Source organism: Lepidochelys olivacea (genome assembly GCF_965140295.1).
Source record: "Lepidochelys olivacea isolate rLepOli2 genome assembly, chromosome: 2".
NCBI lineage: Eukaryota > Metazoa > Chordata > Testudines > Cheloniidae > Lepidochelys > Lepidochelys olivacea.
In genome coordinates, this window is record NC_140412.1 from 77,917,472 (window position 1) to 77,937,935 (window position 20,464).

The window sequence follows — 20,464 nt, forward strand, 5'->3', positions numbered from 1 at the left end:
GATCCTGGGCATCCCCAGCTGTCTGGGGGCTATAGGTGTTTGTCTGCACTCCTCTTTAATCCTATTGCTTTTGCAGCGGGTGAAAGAACTTTTGTCTTTAGCAAGATGGACTGTCTCTTGTTAGGTTTCAGAGGGGTAGCCGTGTTAGTCTGTATCAGTAAAAACAACTAGGAGTCCCTGTGGCACCTTAGAGAGTAATAAATTTATTTGGGCATAAGCTTTCGTGGGCTATAACCCACTTCATCAGATGCATGGAGTGAAAAATACAGTAAGCAGGTTTAAATATACAGCTTATGAAAAGAGGGGAGTTGCCTTACCAAGTGGGGGGGTTAGTGCTAACGAGGCCAATTCAATCAGGGTGGATGTGGCCCATTTCCAACAGTTGACAAGAAGGTGTGAGTATCAACAGAGGGAAAAATATTTTTTGTAGTGACCCAGCCCCTCCCAGTCTTTAATCAGGCCTAATTTGATGGTGTCAAGTTTGCAAATTAATTCCAGTTCTGCAGTTTTTGAAGTTTTTTTGTTGAAGAATGGCCACTTTTAAATCTGTTATTGAATGTCCAGGGAGATTGAAGTGCTCTTCTACTGGATTTTGAATGTTACCATTCTTGATGTCTGATTTGTGTCCATTTATTCTTTTGCATGGAGACTGTCCGGTTTGGCCAATGTATATGGCAGAGGGGCACTGCTTGCACATGATGGCATATATCACATTGGTAGATGTGCAGGTGAACAAGCCCCTGATGGAGTGGCAGATGTGGTTAGCTCCTTTGATGGTGTCCCTTGAATAGATATGTGGACAGAGTTGGCAACAGAGTTTGTTGCAGGGATTGGTTCCTGGGTTAGTGTTTCTGTTGTGTGGTGTGTAGCTACAGTCCATTGGTGTTCTTCCAGAAAACACCATCTTAGCCAGTATGGATGAAGTGTTTGCCGTGACATTATCGGGGATACTGTTCCTGATGGCTTGTAGTCCATCTTTGTGTGGAATGTTGGTGTAGAGGGCTTCTACATCCATCGCTGGGGAATAACTGGCAGAACTAGTATGCCTATTAGTGAGTGCAGAGCGAAGAAGTGGATGTGGGGCAGATGAGAGTTGGGCCAGTGGGAGGAGCTTCAGAGGCAGGTGAAGAGAGCCAGCTTTATGAAAACATGCCTTCTGAAATATGCCTTTGATCTCTAGAGTGGCGCTTTGCCTCTAAAAAGTTAACTATGTAAGAGTGGGACGCACACACAATTTAGAGCACAAAGGAGCTCTTGGGATGATTGGCCCTGGATACAACTTTAATTTCTAGCCCTAATGGATCCCAATACAAATTGGCCTTTACAATTGTTACTTGTACAGGATTAAATATAACAAAACCCAGAGCACAGTTCCTGTTTCATTCCATGCTGTTACGGATCTAGGCTGCTGCGCATGAGAGGAAAATAACTGGTTTTTGTGGTTTTCCTTTCTATTAAAAAAAGAGTAGCTGTTCCGATGGAATCTGAAAAACAGACATGGTACGTTTAGTCTAGTGGCCAGAAGACATATGAGTGCAAAATAAATGCAGGTTTTTTTCATGGTTTTGCAGTGTATACCCTGGTTATTCAGATAATATATGTTAGCCAGCTATATATAATATAAACTGTCATAACTTACCTGACTGGTTCTGGGGTGTGGTGAGGTAGGTATGTTGTATTATCTCAGCAGCCTCTGTCAGTACTTTGAAATCTTCTGGATGTGATCCAGCCAGGGCTACTACTCTTACCTGTAGCTGGAGACAAAGGGCCAAATCAATCCCTGCCATATGTAAGGGGACTGTTGCCCCTTACTAACATTCAGTGGGGGTGTTTGAGTGGCTAACTCCCAGTACTAAAAGGGGAAGGGTCTATGGGAAATCAGGACCCTGAGACTGACAGTCCCCAGGAACAATAGGGAGAGGCCAATGCTCCAGGTCAGCCTGAATGACAGGGCGGGCAGGCTAATCAGGGAGTCAGGAGGCCAGGGAGGTCCCGTCCTCCCTGTGAGCTGGAATTGCCTGGGTCAGACAGAGTGGGGCCGAGCTAAGGAGAAAGAAGGGGCCCAAGCTAAGCTGGGGAGCAGAGCTGTGCCAGATCCAGAGAGAGCAGACCCTGTCCTGGGAGCAGAGCTGCATCCCCAAAGCTAGAGGCCCAGCCCAGAGAGAGCAGACTTGCCCTGAGAGCGGAGCTGCAGCAACGAGAGCCAGAGGGGCCAGAAAAGCAGCCCACGAAGCAGGTCAGTGCTGGGAGCAGAGTCACAGAAGCAGCCTGCAGAGCAGACCTGGCCTGGGAGCAGAACTGCAGCAACCAGAGCCAGAGGGGCCAAAGAAGCAGCCCAGGGAGCTGGAGGCAGAGCAGCAGCAGCAGTGCAGAGACAGAGTGGTGGAGCTGGGGCTGGAGAGCAGCTGGGGAGAGCGAGGGGGACTCTGGGCAGCGGGCCCAGCACAGGGAGACGCCTCAGCCAAGAGGCTTTGTAGGCCAGGCTTGGATCGTAACCCCGACAGAGCGGGGGCGACACTGGAAAGAAGGGTCCTACCACCTAGACCCTGAGAGCGTGTGGCCACCACCAGAGCGACTGTCCAACCAACTCACAGCATCTCTGCAGCACAGTCAGGGCCTGAGAAGGCGGCCTGGGACTTAAAAGGAACAGACTGTGAACTGCCCGGAAATCCCAGAGACATTGTTTGTGATGTTCCCTGGCACAGAGCGGGGTGATGTGTTTCCTTTAACCTTTCCATTTTTCCTTATTCTTTTTAAAATTAATTGTTGATTAAATAACTTGCATTTGCTTTAACTTGTATGTAATGGTCAGTGGGTCAGAGAAGTGCCCAGTGCAGAGAGAGTACCCCGGAGCGGGGACACCCTAGCCCCTGTCCTAGGTGACCACAGCAGGGTTGGGGGTTGAGCCCCCCAGGAATCCTGGGCCTAGCCTTGTTGGGGTTATGAGGACTCTGCCGGACAGGAGAGTGGAAGGGGAGTCCTCAAGGGCAGGGAGGCCACTAGGTAAAGGAAGTGGGAGCGAGGACTCAGATTCTTTCGCTAGCCCACTTCACCGGGGTAGTGCAGAAGCCAGGAAAGTTCCCCACAATAGCAGGACTATTCCCCCGCTTACACATAAACCCCTCAAAAGACAGAGTCATACCAGGGATGCAGCTGAGCCATTATATTGCATACTAGTGAGTAGGTTTGTGGTTTAAGGACCTGTCCCATTTGTCTAACTTCAACAGGAGTTGAGAAAACTCAGCATCTCATAAGATTAGACCCTAAAATTTGAGTAAAGATGGAAAGGAGTTTATGTGAAAATAAAGACAATGGTATTAGAAGAACTAGTCACCCTTGACAGTATTATATGAACGATTGCTTTTAGCAGAGGCTTTCAGAGAGTTAGTCTTTGTAATGTTTATGCCCAATATATAAGAGCTAAGGTGCAGATTAATAGTGACAGGATTACCTAGGCAAAATTGTCAGTGGGAGCATCAGGAGCTCTGAAAGCTGCTTTGTAATAAATACTTCTATTGTTTTAGTATTATAATAAATTATATTATTCTTTTAATGTTATAATGAGCATCAAAAGCAAATTGCAGTTGTTGTTATTATTATTCATACACATTTACGTTGTAATAGCACCTGGAGGCCACCATCAGAATCAGGCCCATTATGCTGAAAAATCATGTATTAACAAACAGTCCCTGCCCTGAGGAGTTTACAGTGGAGAAAAGGAATTTACAGTTTTAGAAAGGCTTTTACAATCTAAAGTCAACATTTTTTCATGCAAAATAAAGCCAAAGAAACAAAAAACAAAATAAAACAAACAAACAAACAGAGAGTTTCCAAACATGTCTTCCCTTTTTGCTCCCACAGTTTGTGGACACACTTTATGTCATCTGTATATCTCTGGATAATACCGCTATGTGCCTAGAAATCAGGTACACAGATATATTAATAATCTAAACCATATCCACAATTACTTGGTCAAGATTATGGTTGTGAAATCTCCATCAGTGGAGATTTTTAAGAGTAGGTTAGGCAAACACCTGTCAGGGATGATCTAGATAATATTTAGTCCTGCCATGAGTACAGGGGACTGGACTAGATGATTTCCCAAGGTCCCTTCCAGTCCTACGATTCTATGATTATGTCCCAGGGTTTTAATCCATACTTAGGAACTGTGTATCATGAAGCCATAACTCCTTTCCTGCTACCACTGCTGCAGGGCGATAATATATTACCCAAGGCTTTTAAAAGTGATTTGACCTATCTCTAAAATGAAGTTCCTTCCATCTAGCACATAGAAGAGAAACACACACACACACACACAAAGACACACGTATATTACACTGTCTAGGCAGAACAATGTCCTAACACAGGAGACAATGGTGAATCCCTCTCCACGAGCAGGAACCCCGGCTATGCGCAAAGCTATCCAGTTCCCTTCCATTTCTGGACCATTGCCTCCCTCAGCTCACTCTCTAAGCTTTGCAAATGGAGAAGAAAACTCTTTCTAGGCTTCTGGAAAGAGGTTACTGCCTTTCTGTTTTCTTCAGACTTTTGTGGCAGCTGTAGAAGCTTTGGAGCTCTGTTTAAAATATAAATTAAAAAAAAAATTCAACAAAAAACCCAAAAGCTTCAAGCCTACAATGCTTACGGCAACAACAGTAACCTCTGTGGACCAAAGAATATACATTTTCCTTCCAACATCAATTATAACTTAAATTCACTATACTGGCTCAGACCAAATTCTACCTCTTTCCGTGGTAATGTATGATTATCTTAAGGTTTTGCTACTTCACACACCCCTCTGGAGTTCTGCCACAATAGGCAGAGGACAAGCAGACATATATACTGCCCTATGTCTATACATGTAAGCAGCAAGATCTAGGGCAGGATCTGTCTTGCAGATCTGAACATTCACAACTTTATGAGAATAGCAAAGTATATTATTGGATCATTTCTTTTACATGGGAGCCCATAATAAATCTCAAATGTTTAACTTGCTGGACTTTCCACAGATCTTAAAGGGAAAATGTGGCCAGTGAATGCATGTCTAAACTCACAGAAGTTCAAGGGAACAACTTCACTGTATTTGTATGACTATAGATTTTTAATTGAAATGATTGCAGTGCCTAAATATGCAGGTGTGGTAGGTGATCACAGTTGTTAGCCAGACTTATTAAATTCACTGCACAAATGTATATAAGCATTCAGAGCATGGAACACAAATCCCCATTTGTTTTAAAACAATTTTCTGCTCCTTTTGAAAAGAATGCAGTTAAAAGCCCTGAGAGAGCCAGTTAACCTGCACTCTGTGAACAAGGATGGGTGGATGGGCAGGTGTTCAGTGCAGGAATGGTAATCAGCTGCATTTTCAGAAGGCACCTGATCTGAGAAGGGTTGCACCTTCGATGTGGCACTGATTCCAGGCAGCCAGGATGGCTGACTTACTCCATGCTTTGGACAATAGCTGAGGGAAGATGTCATCTCCCTTTATGTTGATGATTTAAAGAAGCAAGGCACTTTTGCGATTGGGTTCTGTTTACATATGCTCTGCCCATTAGCACATATGTACTGTATCAGTAATAAATGTAAGTGTTACTATGGTACTTCATACATGTGCACTGAGCCATTTGTGAGATTACCAGTAAGCAATTAGCAAGGCTGGTTTCCATGATATGTCCCCCTCCTCCACCTGTCTGTACATCTGTTTTGGAGGAGACTGCCTAGCCCCTCCTCTGAGCCTGACTGGCTCTCTGGCTTCCCACCTCTCACTGCCTGTCTGGTGAAAGAGGGGCACACCTTCTTCCTAACTGTCTCTGTGGGATTGGGCAGAACTCTAACTACAGGTTTAGTCCAGAAGAGGACATGTCTCCACAAATGCCTCCTGAGTTGGTGGGAAAGGTTACTAGTCCCCTAACTGCCTCTCTTGTTTTGGGGAGAAAGAAAGAAACACCCAGCTCATTCCATTTGAATCCACTGTACTGCAGCACCAAGATGGCTCCTACGGCTCAGACTATGTCATTGCTTGGAGGGGGTTAGTATTAGAGCACTGGCGCAAACAGTTGTGTTAATCTGTTATCCTCACCGCGGCTCAGTGAGCACGAGTAGAGTACCATGGCGGCAGCAATGAGCCTTGATGTCCGTGTACTACCAGGAATAAAATCCCTTCTTTTAAATGTAGTGCCTGCTAGGTAGTTGGACAGCAACCAAGGCATTGCATGCAGTTTCTTGCCTAATCTGGCGGTGCTCGCTCAGTTACTGTTGTGTGAATTGTTGGACTAAAACCACAAAAATATTCTAAGTTTTTATAAAAGGCCTCTCCCAATCTAATTTCTTTTGTGCCATCAAACTGAAGCCACAAAGAAAGAGTGTGAAAGTAGTTTCAAAGCACTACATATTTTACCATCTTCAGACAGACTCTTCCCATCTCTCCCTCTTTCTCTCTCTCACACACACACCTTTTCATTTCTCTATGATATTTAGCACTCTTTATATATCAAACCCACCCATCAGGTAGTAGGTGGGTGACAGGGACTCTGTTTTGCTTTAAGTTCCCAGTAGATTAATATGACATATTATAGGCTAATCCTCCAGGGATAACTGCTTTCAAATGCCCCCACCCCGCAACCCTCACATCTGGAGAATAGCCAAGGACAGGTTTCCTGTGCTATGCATCTACGAGAGAAGAAAAGTAAATGCTTTTCTTTAGTTTTGTCTGTTTCTGTGCTCTCTTTTTTAAATGAAGAGTATGCTGTTTAAATGCAGCTATAACCAATATCTGTCTGTTGATCTGAGGATAAAAGCTGCTGCTTACATACTCCTAGGATTGAATAACCCACCCTTAGGAAGTATGATGAGACAGGCCAGGATAACTGGCATTCAGAGAACCAAAGTCAGTAGAAACATACTCAAGTGGAGCTGCATTCTCTATCCAGAAGAATGAGCTGCCATAAAGTGAACCCTCCAAACTTAGGGATGTCAAGGCACAGTGACCCCACCTGCTGCAGGGGCAAGTGAAAGAATCCATGCTAAACAGAGGCGTTAGGAGTAGACACCAAGATAAGACCCCAGAAGCTACTGTAAACCAACATTGATGCTTTGGAGGATCAGCAAAACCCTGCCCACAAGTTCTCAGATGACCAGCCTGATTACCTGCTGACAGAAATGTTATTGTAATGAAAAGTTTCTAAAACCAGAGAGCTCAAAAATCTTTTCATTTATATTTTTATTTACTTTCCTACTGCTGGCCAATTAGTTGAGCTTGTCTAACACTTGTTCTGTCAGTGATAGATATGTTATGTCATTCAATTGGATAGTCAATACTCATATTTCAATTTACATGTGTATTATTTGACTAGGTAAAATGAATAGTCTAAAATGAGACTAAAATGAAGCAGAATATTTTACATTGATGAAGTCTGACAAAACACAGTTGTCTCTTCTATAATGCAGGCTGCTGAAGATCACATTGGCCTCCCACAGAATGGTGGTGTTTCCTCACTGACTTACACAGCAAGATGGAGCAGCTGCCTGGTATGGATGGCTACTGTGCATCTCTTTTGTCCAAGACTCCACCTTCCTCTGGAAGGACAGTTCCATGATGGATAAATATGGAGTACTACTAGAGGCAGAGATTACTGCTGCTTCATAGGATATCTGACCTTCTTCCATTCCCTCTGGGTCCAGTTGGTTTTCCTCCATTCCCTTGGGTATGAGTACTTTTTCTAGTCTATCCTCCTAGACTTTCTCAGATCTACCTGAACATCCTGCCAGCATCCCAGAAGGAATCATCCTTTCAGAGACTTCCAGACTCCCTGATGCAGCTGAAGTTCTTTTCAGTGAATAATGGACTGTGGGATTTCTTACACTCCTAAATGTACCAGGCCAATATTGGTCACTTAACCACTGGCTGGAGTAGTTACAGGGTTACAGTGGTCTTTTGGAATGATGCACCCTGTCCTCCCTCCTGCAGAAGGGCCCCTCTGTGGGCCAGTATGAAGATGAGATGGGGCTCACCTCTTCCTTGTTCTGCTCCATTCCATTTGGTGTATGGTGCACTGTTGCGGTGCCCTGAGGAAGCAGACGGTAAGTTCCCAGGTGTGCATGGACTGCAAATGTGATAGGTCCTTGCATTGGTCGCAAAGAGGAGGAGGCTCACCATGTGTTGCCCCAGTGCACCTGTGTAAGCATCTGCCACAGTCTGGCCCAGAGACATCAGAGACAAGCTCTTGGAGAATACTTAGATTGGGTTGGGTGCTTATTTCAAGCCTATTTAGTAGGAAGCAATTACTGGGACTACATATGGAAACCAAGAATTTGTGCAAGCAAATGGCCATTTTAGGTATTTAATTACACTTCTACAAACATACAATTTGTACTTACAATTGTTCACACATCATTATGCACATAATTGTGTTCACATTATTTATGTATGATCATAACCTTTTGAAAATCAAGCCATTTGTGTTTGGGTCTTTGTACTTTGAATTTTCAAGATTCTAATAATCTTCTAATTACACTTGATTGTGGTGGAGAGAAACTTATCTTCTCCCTGCAAAGTTTCTATTTCTATTACTATTCATTTTATTTAAAGCTTCTTCTGACATCTGTCTTAAAATCTTTGTTCCTTGTGGTGTATATGAAAATATATTTATATTTTCTAGGGACTTAAGTCCTTTTCATCATTACATCTGGATCAAAGTTGGTTGGACATCTTCAAAGGTCTTGAGATAAGACCTTTTTTATAGACAAGAGACCTGGGAACTTTTTGGAATAAAGACCTTAGTGACATTACCTCATGTCAATTTACAAAGACTGTTGATTATTCACAAAACAATTGTCACTATTCCTTTCAAATAAAATATTTCATATTTAATTATTATATAATGTATTGCTAATTTATTAATTAATTGAAAAATTACCTGTCCTTAAAATAAAAGATAACCATATGTATTCTCTCTTGCCACTTCTTCTCCATCCCAGGAGTTGAATAAATTTACTAGTATAGTGGAGACACTTCAACATAACAGTTTGATTAATGGGTCTTTTTCTGTTATGGGTTGTCCCATGTAACACTGAATCACAGAAGAAAAATAGAGAGAGAAAAGACACATTGCGGCATCTAGGCCATTCCCTACCAGAAAAGGCTGGTTCTAAATGCTATGGCAAGATCCTCAGCAAGTGTAAAATGTCATAGCTCTACAGAAGTCAATGGAACTACAAAAATGTATGCCAGATGAGTGGCTTGTCCTGTATATTTTAATCAAGAAGAAATGTTCTAAAAACAGTGTACTGCATTTAATGTACATTATGTATTATACTATTTCTGTAATTTATTTGCATGTCATATGACAAGTATAAAAATCTAAAGTAATTTTCACTTTATTCAAAGTATATATTATTCCATTTATTATGCTCTCACTTATTGTTCTTGTTCTTGATGTATTTTAACTAAGGAAACTGCCTTTGGGAAAACGTTTTCTTAAACCACTAGTCTCATATTATTTTCTTTATGTTTGTGTGATATTTTGGACAAAATAGCTTCACTCCTCAGCCAGAAGAAAGCTAAAAATGAGCCCTTTCCTGTCACCTATGTGCCTTTAATATACTGGACAAAGTAGGGGCAACACAGAGTGAGAAGGTGCCAGCAGAAGCTTAGGAAAGCACAATCCCTCCCTAGTTGCCTTCCGCATGTCTCCCCTCTCATTTGGTGCAATGTGTGTATCACAAACCCACACTCTCACAAGCTATTGTTGTGTCTGGTGGCTTAGACACTAAGACTTAGACAACTAGCAGTTACCCACCACTTGACTGAATTTACATGATATTTGGGCTTGGCAGAATTTAATTTTTTTTTATAATTTTGACAGATTATATCAATGTTTATTTTTAAGATTTTTTCTATTTTTATCTATTAAAATTGTCATAGTTTTGGGAAATTATGAGGGGATTAGACAATAATAATTTAATGACAGACATTGAGATTCAAAAACTTAAAGCTTTATAACCATTAAGGTAGAAAATGTTAACATCAAAAGTCAAAAATATACAAATTAAATATCCCCAAATCCAACTTTAAAGTTATCAAGGAGCCATTTTTAAAAAACGTTGCCTATCTATAAATTTCAATTGTTATTGATGGAAATATTTTAGTCTGTTTCTGTTTATATGGTGAAATCAACATTTACCAATAAAAATCTAATCCTTCCCAGCCTAATTATATTCATCTCCCTCTCTTTCTCATGCTTCCCAACTCCCATTGCTGTCAAACATTGAAATTGGACTTTGAGAATGAGTTAGTTGCTTTTCTGCTAATAATAAACAGAAAAAACTGGCACCGGCCCAAATATCCATCTTCCAATGTGTGTGAAACAAACCCAAACATTTTGAAAGGTCAAGATAAGTTCAGACAGAGATGGGGATAAATGCCCAAATTTTATTATCAAAATTTATTGGTAATTTAGAAAATCCTCACCTAGACTCCCTTTGACTCAGTGACTATAATATACACAATGAAGCTGTATAAAAACAAACAAAGACTAGAAAACAGAAAATGTCCTTTTTATTGTTAAATATAAATGGATGAATCAAGAGAAAGAATTGTCAGTTCATTAGTTAGTTACCAGCTGCCAATTTCTCAAGGATATGATAGCATGCATACAATTATTCTGCAAACAGCATAAATGAATGAAAGCAATGAGAACTCAGAGGTGTAGCTTTACAGTACACTGAGTATTGAGTCACACCCAAGAAAACATGCAGCTGCCTTGGAAACCAATAAACAGTTTCTGTACTTCACACACACAAAGTGATAACCCAGGGTAGCCGCCAGGACGCTTCTCTGACTGTTGCAGTAGCATGCGTGGAAACCGAAAATCTGACAAAGTGATTTCAAAATTACCTTGTACAAACCATAAGAACATTTCTGTCAAGCACTAAGATTCATTTGGTAGTTCAGTAAAATTACACATCTAGTTAGGAACCCATCCCCACTGGTCCTCCATGCAGTCCCCCATTAAGTCTAAGAATACGCAGATCAATAATCGCTTTACCCTAACTCCTCTGAACTGTGGTTCTGTGCTTAATATTGTGCTTATCTTTCATTAGTCAGAGGAAAGCTGTTGGGGCAGAGAACCTCTCATTATATAGACTTCATAGATTTATAGATTCTATGGCCAGAAGGGACCATTGTGATCATCTACTCTGACCTCTTGCATAATACAGGCCATAGAACTTCCCTCAACTAATTCCTCCTTGACATTCTTGATAAACATCTCATCTTGATTTAAAAATTGCCAGTGGAAGAGAATCCTGCCTTTGATGCTGACATTTCCTAGGTGATAGCACTCACTTGGTATCAGTTGACTGCTCAGAACATAGATTGTAAAGCACTGTGTAAAGAATAATGACGAACAACATATAATAAAACTTTCAGGGGAAGCATTACTAAAGGGTGTCCCAGAAGAGAATACATCTGTTTTCTTCAAGTTAGACACTTTTCTGCCATAAAATTAATGCAGGCGCAACTGGCAAAAATAGAGGTTGAATTATTCTGATGGTCAAGAAGTGTTCAAAGAAAAAATAAAGAAGATGCTGAATATAGTTAGGGGTCAAGCCTGGGAATGAGGGTATTTTGAAATAAGATTAAAAGACAGATGTGAACTACCATTGCTAGTAATATTATTGCTTCTTGTGTAGAACAGAAGTTCTCAAGCTGGGGGGCGTGGAATACCTTCTGGGGGAGAGCATGAGAAGCAGCTGCCCAGCTCTGAAGGCAGAGTGGCAACTGCTGGCCAGGTGCCCAGCTCTAAAGGCAGTGCTGTCACCACCACCAGCGTAGAAGTAAGGGTGACACGGTATGATACAGCCACCCTTATTTCTGCGCTGCTGATGGTGCTGCTTTCAGAGCTGGGCACTCGGCCAGCAGCTGCTGTTCTCCAACCACCCAGCTTTGAAGGCAAAGTGGTATACATACCAGTATATGTACTTGGATGGCAGAATGAGAGGGGGTTTAAACTACTTCATATTCAAAGAAGGGGGGTGTGATCAAATAAGTTTGAGAACCACTAGTAGAGAAAACATACAGTTTATAAAATAATCAAATCTCCCTTTTCTAAACAGCTGCCAGAAAAGCTAAAAGAAAGGTAGTGTCTCAAACTGACACTACTGGTATAACAGGATTTAGGAAACAGCCGAGGGAGAAAGTGACATATCTATATGGTAGTAGGGAGCATAGTTCTCCTCCCTGTATGGAGAGAGTTAAGAAAGCAAAAGGAAGCCAGTCAACTTTTCAAATGCCTACATTTGCAATCATATTTCTCTTAGCTGTATTAAGCATATTCCAAACACATGGATTTACAGTTGAAGTAGCTCTTTTATTTGTCCTCATCAGCTGGGAAGATGGATATATCGTGTACAAAGGATCAGTTTCCTTTTTTAAAAAAACACCTGAAAAAGGAAACCATTTCCATCCCATCCCACTGAATACAAAGGGGCGGGGATGGAGGGCTCCTGACCTAGTCTTTAGAAATGATGGAGGAGCATCTTACCCTCATAAAATGTATACAGGTGAGAGCATGTGCACAGCAAGTGCTTGTAAGGCCATTTTGAAAGCTTTCCACAATTTGGAAGGGGAGGAGGAAAGAGTTTTGGGCAGAGGAACAAGAAGAACTAAAAACCATCCAAACAACCAAAAAAAGAAAACAAAATCATCATCAGGAACGAGGACATGGATAGCTGCACAGCAGCAACAGTGAGTGTCCAGCCACCACCGTGAGTGGTTCCTGAAGCGTGGTATGTTCTTGGTCATTCAGCTGTGTGCTTGGAACTCCATCACGCAGTGAGAAGGGGAATGAATGATCAGTTCAAGCAGGTGCATACTGCTACCCAAAGGTCAGGTGGCACCCAAAGGTATACACTGTTAAAGAGAGGGTATCTTGGGTCACCAGAGAATGGCAACACAAAGTGAAGGGGGGCAAGCAGTAATTGTGGCAACAGAGGAAGAATGAGGGGGGTCACAGTAGAAGGTAGATGGAGTGGATGAGGACCTATATCCTGCCTTTGATGCCAACATCTCCCATGTGACAGCAGTACTTGGCTCTAATAGATTGCTCAGACCATAAGGGAGCAGGAATTTGAGCATAGAGAGAAGGTAACTGAGGAGGACACATGGGTGTTGGTGGTGTAGAAACAAATGCTAGAAGTAGGCCAGAATGTGCTGTGACAGCATTGGGACACCATGCAGGAGGACACTGCAGTGGCTGTGGTGAGGATACGCTGATCCTGCAACCTTCTTCTGCACTTGTTGCTTTGCTGGATCCAACTGGTGCTCTTGCCTCAGCACAGGCATATCAGGTAAGTTACACAGGGTTGATCAGTGGTATCCTGAAAAATTCTCTCAAATCCCATGATTTCATTCTCACCTTCTATTTACCACATGCTGTACCCTGGTCTTCCACTGCTCGTGGTTGTTTGCATGCACCAGTACAGGCAGCAATATGGATATGTCCAGTATTCGTATTAGTCACTGCCACCTTTTATTAATCTAATAGTACCAACTTCTTCCCCTCAATCCGCTTTTCTTTGCAATGCTCTGGGAGTCTGATGTCAGCAACATACTATGGTAAACACCTCTTCTCTGCTCACTATCACCACTGCCCTAGATTGCTATACAGGACTTTAAAGCCACAAGGGACCATTATAATCATCTAGTCTGACTTCCTGCATAAAACAGGCCATAGCTTCTGTTTCAGCTACAGTTATCTTTTAGAAAGACATCCAGTCTTGATGTAAAAGACTTCAACTGATGTCAGCTTGAACACATCCTCTGGTAAGTTGTTTAATATGAGTTACCCTCCCTGTTAAAAATTTGCATCATGGTTCCCATTTGAATTTGTCTAGCTTCCTCTTCCAATCATTGCCTCTTGTTATGTCTTCATCTGCGAGATTAAAGAGCCTGTAATATCAAATACTTTCTATTTGTGTGTCATAAATATAAAGGGAAGGGTAAACACCTTTAAAATCCCTCCTGGCCAAAGGAAAAACCCTTTCACCTGTAAAGGGTTAAGAAGCTAGGATAACCTCGCTGGCACCTGACCAAAATGACCAAAGAGGAGACAAGATACTTTCAAAGCTGGAGGGGGGGAGAAACAAAGGTTCTCTCTGTCTGTGTGATGCTTTTGCTGGGAACAGAAAAGGAATGGAGTCTTAGAACTTAGTCAGCAATCTAGTTAGATATGCGTTAGATTCTGTTTTGTTTAAATGGCTGATAAAATAAGTTGTGCTGAATGGAATGTATATTCCTGTTTTTGTGTCCTTTTGTAACTTAAGGTTTTGCCTAGAGAGATTCTCTATGTTTTGAATTTGATTACCCGGTAAGGTATTTACCATCCTGATTTTACAGAGGTGATTCTTTTACTTTTTCTTCAATTAAAATTCTTCTTTTAAGAACCTGATTGCTTTTTCATTGTTCTTAAGATCCAAGGGTTTCGGTCTTTGTTCACCTATGCAAATTGGTGAGGATTTTTATCAAGCCTTCCCCAGAAAAGGGGGTGTAGGGTTTGGGAGAATTTGCGGGGGGGAGCGAAAGACGTTTCCAAGTGGACTCTTTCCCTGTTATATATTTGTTAGATGCTTGGTGGTGGCAGCAATAAAGTCCAAGGGCAAAAGGTAAAATAGTTTGTACCTTGGGGAAGTTTTAACCTAAGCTGGTAAAAATAAGCTGAGGGGGTTTTTCATGCAGGTCCCCACATCTGTACCCTAGAGTTCAGAGTGGGGAAGGAACCTTGACATGGTGGCAAAGCGGTAGGATTAACTTGAAATCATTTTGAGATCAAGTTGAGATTTTTTGAACAAGAAGCCACAGATTTTAAAAAGGAATTTTTTTTTCCTTTGGGCTGCTGGAAAGCCGGTTTTCAGCTGAAAGCAGTTAGAGGTTTTTTTTGTCTCTGCTTGGGGGCCAGAGCAGAGACAAAAGGGAATTGTCTTTTGTGAGCTGGAGTTTTCTCTACCTAAAGGCAGGGTAGTTAACCTCCTGCAGGGAAATTCACAAGTCTTCACAGACCTGAAGAAGTTTGTTTTTTTTTTACCTAAGAGCAACTAGATGGGTTTTCTGTCTATTTGCCTGGAGACAAAGGTGTTAGCGTTTTTTTTAAGGATTTTTCTGTAGGCTGACAATCACTATCAGAGAACATAGATATCCGGTTACAGCACAGCAAAATTTTACAAGCCAAGTTCTTTGTTTGTTTTATTTCTAACTCTCAGGTGTAAAGTTAGTTAAAAACAGAGAGGCAAACATGACAGAGCCCAAAGCAGAAACAGCCAAAGAGGCTGCCCACAGGAGAGCTATGGACGCAAAGGAAAAAGAAATGGAGGAAAAGGAAAAACCCAAGAGGCTGCCCACAGGACAGCTATGGAGACAAAGGAAAAAGAATGGAAGCATGCTGAGGAGGAAAGGGAGGCTGCCCACAGGAGAGCTATGGTGGAAAGGGAAAAAGAAATGAAGCATACACTGGAGATGGAGAAGGCAAAGGCTCAGCAGAATAGCAATCCTTCTCCAGGTACTGCTTCACATCCCAGGAAGTTCCCCACCTACAAGGCAGGCGATGATACCGAGGCCTTCTTAGAAAACTTCGAAAGGGCCTGCCTTGGGTACAGCATCTCTACAGACCAATACATGGTAGAGCTGAGGCCGCAGCTCAGTGGACCCTTAGCTGAGGTGGCGGCTGAAATGCCTAAGGAACACATGAACAAGTATGAACTGTTTAAAACCAAGGCAAGAGTCAGAATGGGGCTAACACCCGAGCATTCCCATCTGTGGTTCAGAGCCCTAAAGTGGAAACCAGACATGTCATTTACCCGACATGCCTACCACATTGTGAAACTTTGGGATGCCTGGATATGAGGAGCAAGTGTTAAATCTCCAGAAGATTTGCCCTTCCTAATGCAAATGGAGCAGTTCTTAGAGAGTGTTCCTGAGGAAATAGAAAGATACATCCTAGATGGGAAGCCCAAAACTGTAATTGAGGTGGGGGAGATTGGAGCCAAATGGGTGGAGGTGGCAGAAAAGAAAAAAACTGGTCGCAGTTGGAGCGGATACCAGAAGGGACAACCTCAGACCACACCCTACTACCAGGGGCAGCCCAAGGCCCCAACTACCCCCCAAGGAACCCTCCAGACACCATTGTCCCGCCACACCGTTCTCCAGCAACCCACCTCGCCCCAGTGACCCGTCAGCTGGATGATGTTTTAAATGTAACAAGCCGGAGCATGTAAACGCCAATTGCCCCAAGAACCCCAACAGATTACAGTTCATTGCACTGGAATCACACCAGAGATCCTCAGGCCCAGATGCCTCCCAGATACCCTCAAAGCGGAGGGAAACTGTGAGTGTGGGCAGGAAGAAGGTCACTGCGTGGAGGGACACCGGAGCACAAGTGTCGGCTATCCATGCTTCCTTAGTGGACCCAAATTTAATCGACCCAGAGATCCAAGTGACAATTCAACCCTTCAAGTCCAACTCTTTCAATTTGCCTACAGCCAAGTTGCCTGTCCAGTACAAGGGCTAGTCAGGAACGTGGACTTTTGCAGTCTATGATGATTATCCTATTCCCATGCTGTTGGGGGAAGACTTGGCCAATCATGTGAAGCTAGCCAAGAGGGTGGGAAGGGTCACCCACAGCCAGGCTAAACAAGCTGTCACGCCTAGCTCTGTTCCAGAAACTTCTACCAGGACCTGGTCAGAGGTGATGGACCCGGACCCCAGACCAATGTCTGCAACAGCAGTAGTGGATCCAGTCCCAGAGACCCAGACAGAGCCAGTCCCAGAACTGGAACCGGCAGAACAACCAGCACCAGACCCATTGCCAGCACTGAATCCAGTACTTGCAACCCCAACACCAGAGGGCCCCACCAAACCTGAACCGGCAGCAGCCAATAACCCTACACCAGAGTCTCAGCAGGAGCCTGAACCCCAACATAGTGCACCAGCGGAGAGTGGTTCACAGTCAACAGAAACAGCCCCATCCCCTACATCGCTCCCAGAGGGACCAAGCCTCGGTCCACAATCCAATGAGGAACTGATGTCTCCAGCATCAAGGGAACAGTTCCAGACCGAACAGGAAGCAGATGAAAGCCTCCAGAGAGCTTGGACGGCGGCACGGAGCAACCCACCGCCTCTCAGCTCTTCTAATTGATCCAGGTTTGTTGTAGAAAGAGGACTTTTATACAAGGAAACTCTTTCTGGTGGACACCAGAAAGACTGGCATCCTCAGAGACAGTTGGCAGTTCCAACTAAGTACCGGGCCAAGCTCTTGAGCTTAGCCCACGGTCATCCTAGTGGCCATGCTGGGGTGAACAGGACCAAAGACCGTTTGGGGAGGTCATTCCACTGTGAGGGAATGGGCAAGGATATTTCTACCTATGTCCGGTCTTGTGAGGTATGCCAAAAAGTGGGAAAACCCCAAGACCAGGTCAAAGCCCCTCTCCAGTCACTCCCCATCACTGAAGTTCCATTTCAGTGAGTAGCTGTGGATATACTGGGTCCTCTTCCGAAAAAGACACCCAGAGGAAAGCAGTACAAACTGACTTTCATGGATTTTGCCACCCGATGGCTGGAAGCAGTAGCTCTAAGCAACACCAGGGCTAAAAGTATGTGCCAGGCACTAGCAGACATTTTTGCCAGGGTAGGTTGGCCTTCTGACATCCTCACAGATGCAGGAACTAATTTCCTGGCAGGAACTATGGAAAGCCTTTGGGAAGCTCATGGGGTGAATCACTTGGTTGCCACCCCTTACCATCGTCAAACAAATGGCCTGGTGGAGAAATTTAATGGGACTTTGGGGGCCATGATATGCAAATTCGTTAATGAGCACTCCAATGACTGGGACCTAGTGTTGCAGCGGTTGCTCTTTGCCTACAGAGCTGTACCACATCCCAGTTTAGGGTTTTCACCATTTGAACTTGTATATGACCGTGAGGTTAAGGGGCCATTACAGTTGGTGAAGCAGCAATGGGAGGGGTTTACACCTTGACCAGGAACTAACATTCTGGACTTTGTAACCAACCTACAAAACACCCTCCGAACCTCTTTAGCCCTTGCTAAAGAAAACCTAAAAGATGCTCAAAAAGAGCAAAAAGCCTGGTATGACAAACATGCCAGAGAGTGTTCCTTCAAAGTAGGAGACCAGGTCATAGTCTTAAAGGCGCTCCAGGCCCATAAAATGGAAACGTCATTGGAAGGGCCATTCACGGTTCAGGAGTACCTGTGAGCTATTACTTATCTCATAGCATTCCCCACTTCCAACCGAAAGCCTAAGGTGTACCATATTAATTCTCTAAAGCCCTTTTATTCCAGAGAATTAAAGGTTTGTCAGTTTACAGCCCAGGGAGGAGATGATGCTGAGTGGCCTGAAGGTGTCTACTACGAAGGGAAAAGTGCTGGTGGCGTGGAAGAGGTGAACCTCTCCATGACCGTTGGGCATATGCAGCGACAGCAGATCAAGGAGCTGTGCACTAGCTATGCACCAACGTTCTCAGCCACTTCAGGACTGACTGAATGGGCATACCACTCCATTGACACAGGTAATGCTCACCCAATTAAAGTCCAACCTTACCGGGTGTCTCCTCAAGCTAAACCTGCTATAGAACGGGAGATCCAGGATATGCTACAGATGGGGGTAATCCGCCCCTCTGGCAGTGCATAGGCATCTTCAGTGCTTCTAGTTACCAAACCAGATGGGGAGATACGTTTTTGCGTGGACTACCGTAAGCTAAATGCTGTAACTCGCCCAGACAACTATCCAATGCCATGCACAGATGAACTATTTGAGAAACTGGGACGGGCCCAGTTCATCTCTACCTTGGACTTAACCAAGGGGTACTGGCAGGTACCGCTAGATGAATCCACCAAGGAAAGGTCAGCCTTCACCACACATAGACTCATAGATATTTAGGTCAGAAGGGACCATTATGATCATCTAGTCTGACCTCCTGCACAAAGCAGGCCACAGAATTTCACCCACCACTCCTGCAAAAAACCTCACACCTATATCTGTGCTATTGAAGTCCTCAAATTGTAGTTTAAAGACTTCAAAGAGCAGAGAATCCTCCAGCAAGTGACCCGTGCTCCATGCTACAGAGGAAGGCGAAAAACCTCCAGGGCCTCTTCCAATCTGCCCTGGAGGAAAATTCCTTCCCGACCCCAAATATGGCAATCAGCTAAACCCTGAGCATATGAGCAAGACTCATCAGCCAGATACTACAGAAAATTCTTTCCTGGGTAACTCAGATCCCACCCCATCTAATATCCCATCACAGGCCATGACTATATATATATATTACCATGAATATTTAATTACCAAAACCATGTTATCCCATCATACCATCTCTTCCATAAACTTATCGAGTTTAATCTTAAAGCCAGATAGATCTTTTGCCCCCACTGCTTCCCTTGGAAGGCTATTCCAAAACTTCACTCCTCTGATGGTTAGAAACCTTTGTCTAATTTCTAGTCTAAATTTCCTGGTGGCCAGTTTATATCCATTTGTTCTTGTGTCCACATTGGTACTGAGCTTAAATAATTCCTTTCCCTCTCCGGTATTTATCCCTCTGATATATTTATAGAGAGCAATCATATCTCCCCTCAACCTTCTTTTAGTTAAGCTAAACAAGCCAAGCTCCTTGAGTCTCTTTTCATAAGACATGTCGGGCTGTATGAATTTAATGTACTCCCTTTCGGGCTGCGGAATGCACCCGCCACCTTCCAAAGACTTGTAGATGGTCTCCTAGCGGGATTAGGAGAATATGCAGTCGCCTACCTTGACGATGTGGCCATATTTTCGGATTCCTGGGCAGAACACCTGGAACATCTACAAAAAGTCTTTGAGCACATAAGGGAGGCAGGACTAACTGTTAAGGCTAAGAAGTGTCAAATAGGCGTAAACTGAGTGACTTATCTTAGACACCAGGTGGGTCAAGGAACTATCAAACTCCTACAGGCCAAAGCGGATGCTATCCAAAAGTGGCCTGTCCCAAAGTCAAAGAAACAGGTCCAATCCTTTTTAGGCTTGGCCGGATATTACAAGCAATTTGTACCGCAATACAGCCAAATCGCCGCCCCACTGACAGACCTAACCAAAAAGAAACAGCCAAATGCCATTCAGTGGACCAAAGAGTCTCAGAAGGCCTTTAACCAGCTTAAAGCGACACTCATGTCTGACCCTGTACTAAGGGCCACAGACTTTGACAAACCATTCCTAGTAACCACAGATGCGTCCGACCGTGGTGTGGGAGCAGTTTTAATGCAGGAAGGACCAGATCAAGAATTCCACCCTGTAGTGTTTCTCAGCAAGAAGCTGTCTGAAAGGGAAAGCAACTGGTCAGTCAGTGAAAAAGAATGTTATGCCATTGTCTAAGCTCTGGAAAAGCTATGCCCATATGTTTGGGGACGGCGTTTCCACCTGCAAACCGACCA

At 43.5% G+C, this 20,464-nt stretch overlaps 1 long non-coding RNA gene across 2 annotated transcripts in view; it reads right to left on the reverse strand.

Moving 5' to 3' along the window:
• Positions 1 to 213: 213 nt before the first annotated feature.
• Positions 214 to 20,464, reverse strand: part of LOC311515391 — a 126,051-nt gene continuing 105,800 nt past the window's right edge. For both annotated transcript variants that reach the window (XR_014710123.1, XR_014710124.1), the window contains 2 exons: positions 1,640 to 1,754; positions 214 to 1,484 (listed from right to left, as the gene is read on the reverse strand). This is a non-coding gene — a long non-coding RNA (uncharacterized lncRNA). The remainder of the gene's footprint in view (positions 1,485 to 1,639; positions 1,755 to 20,464) is intronic.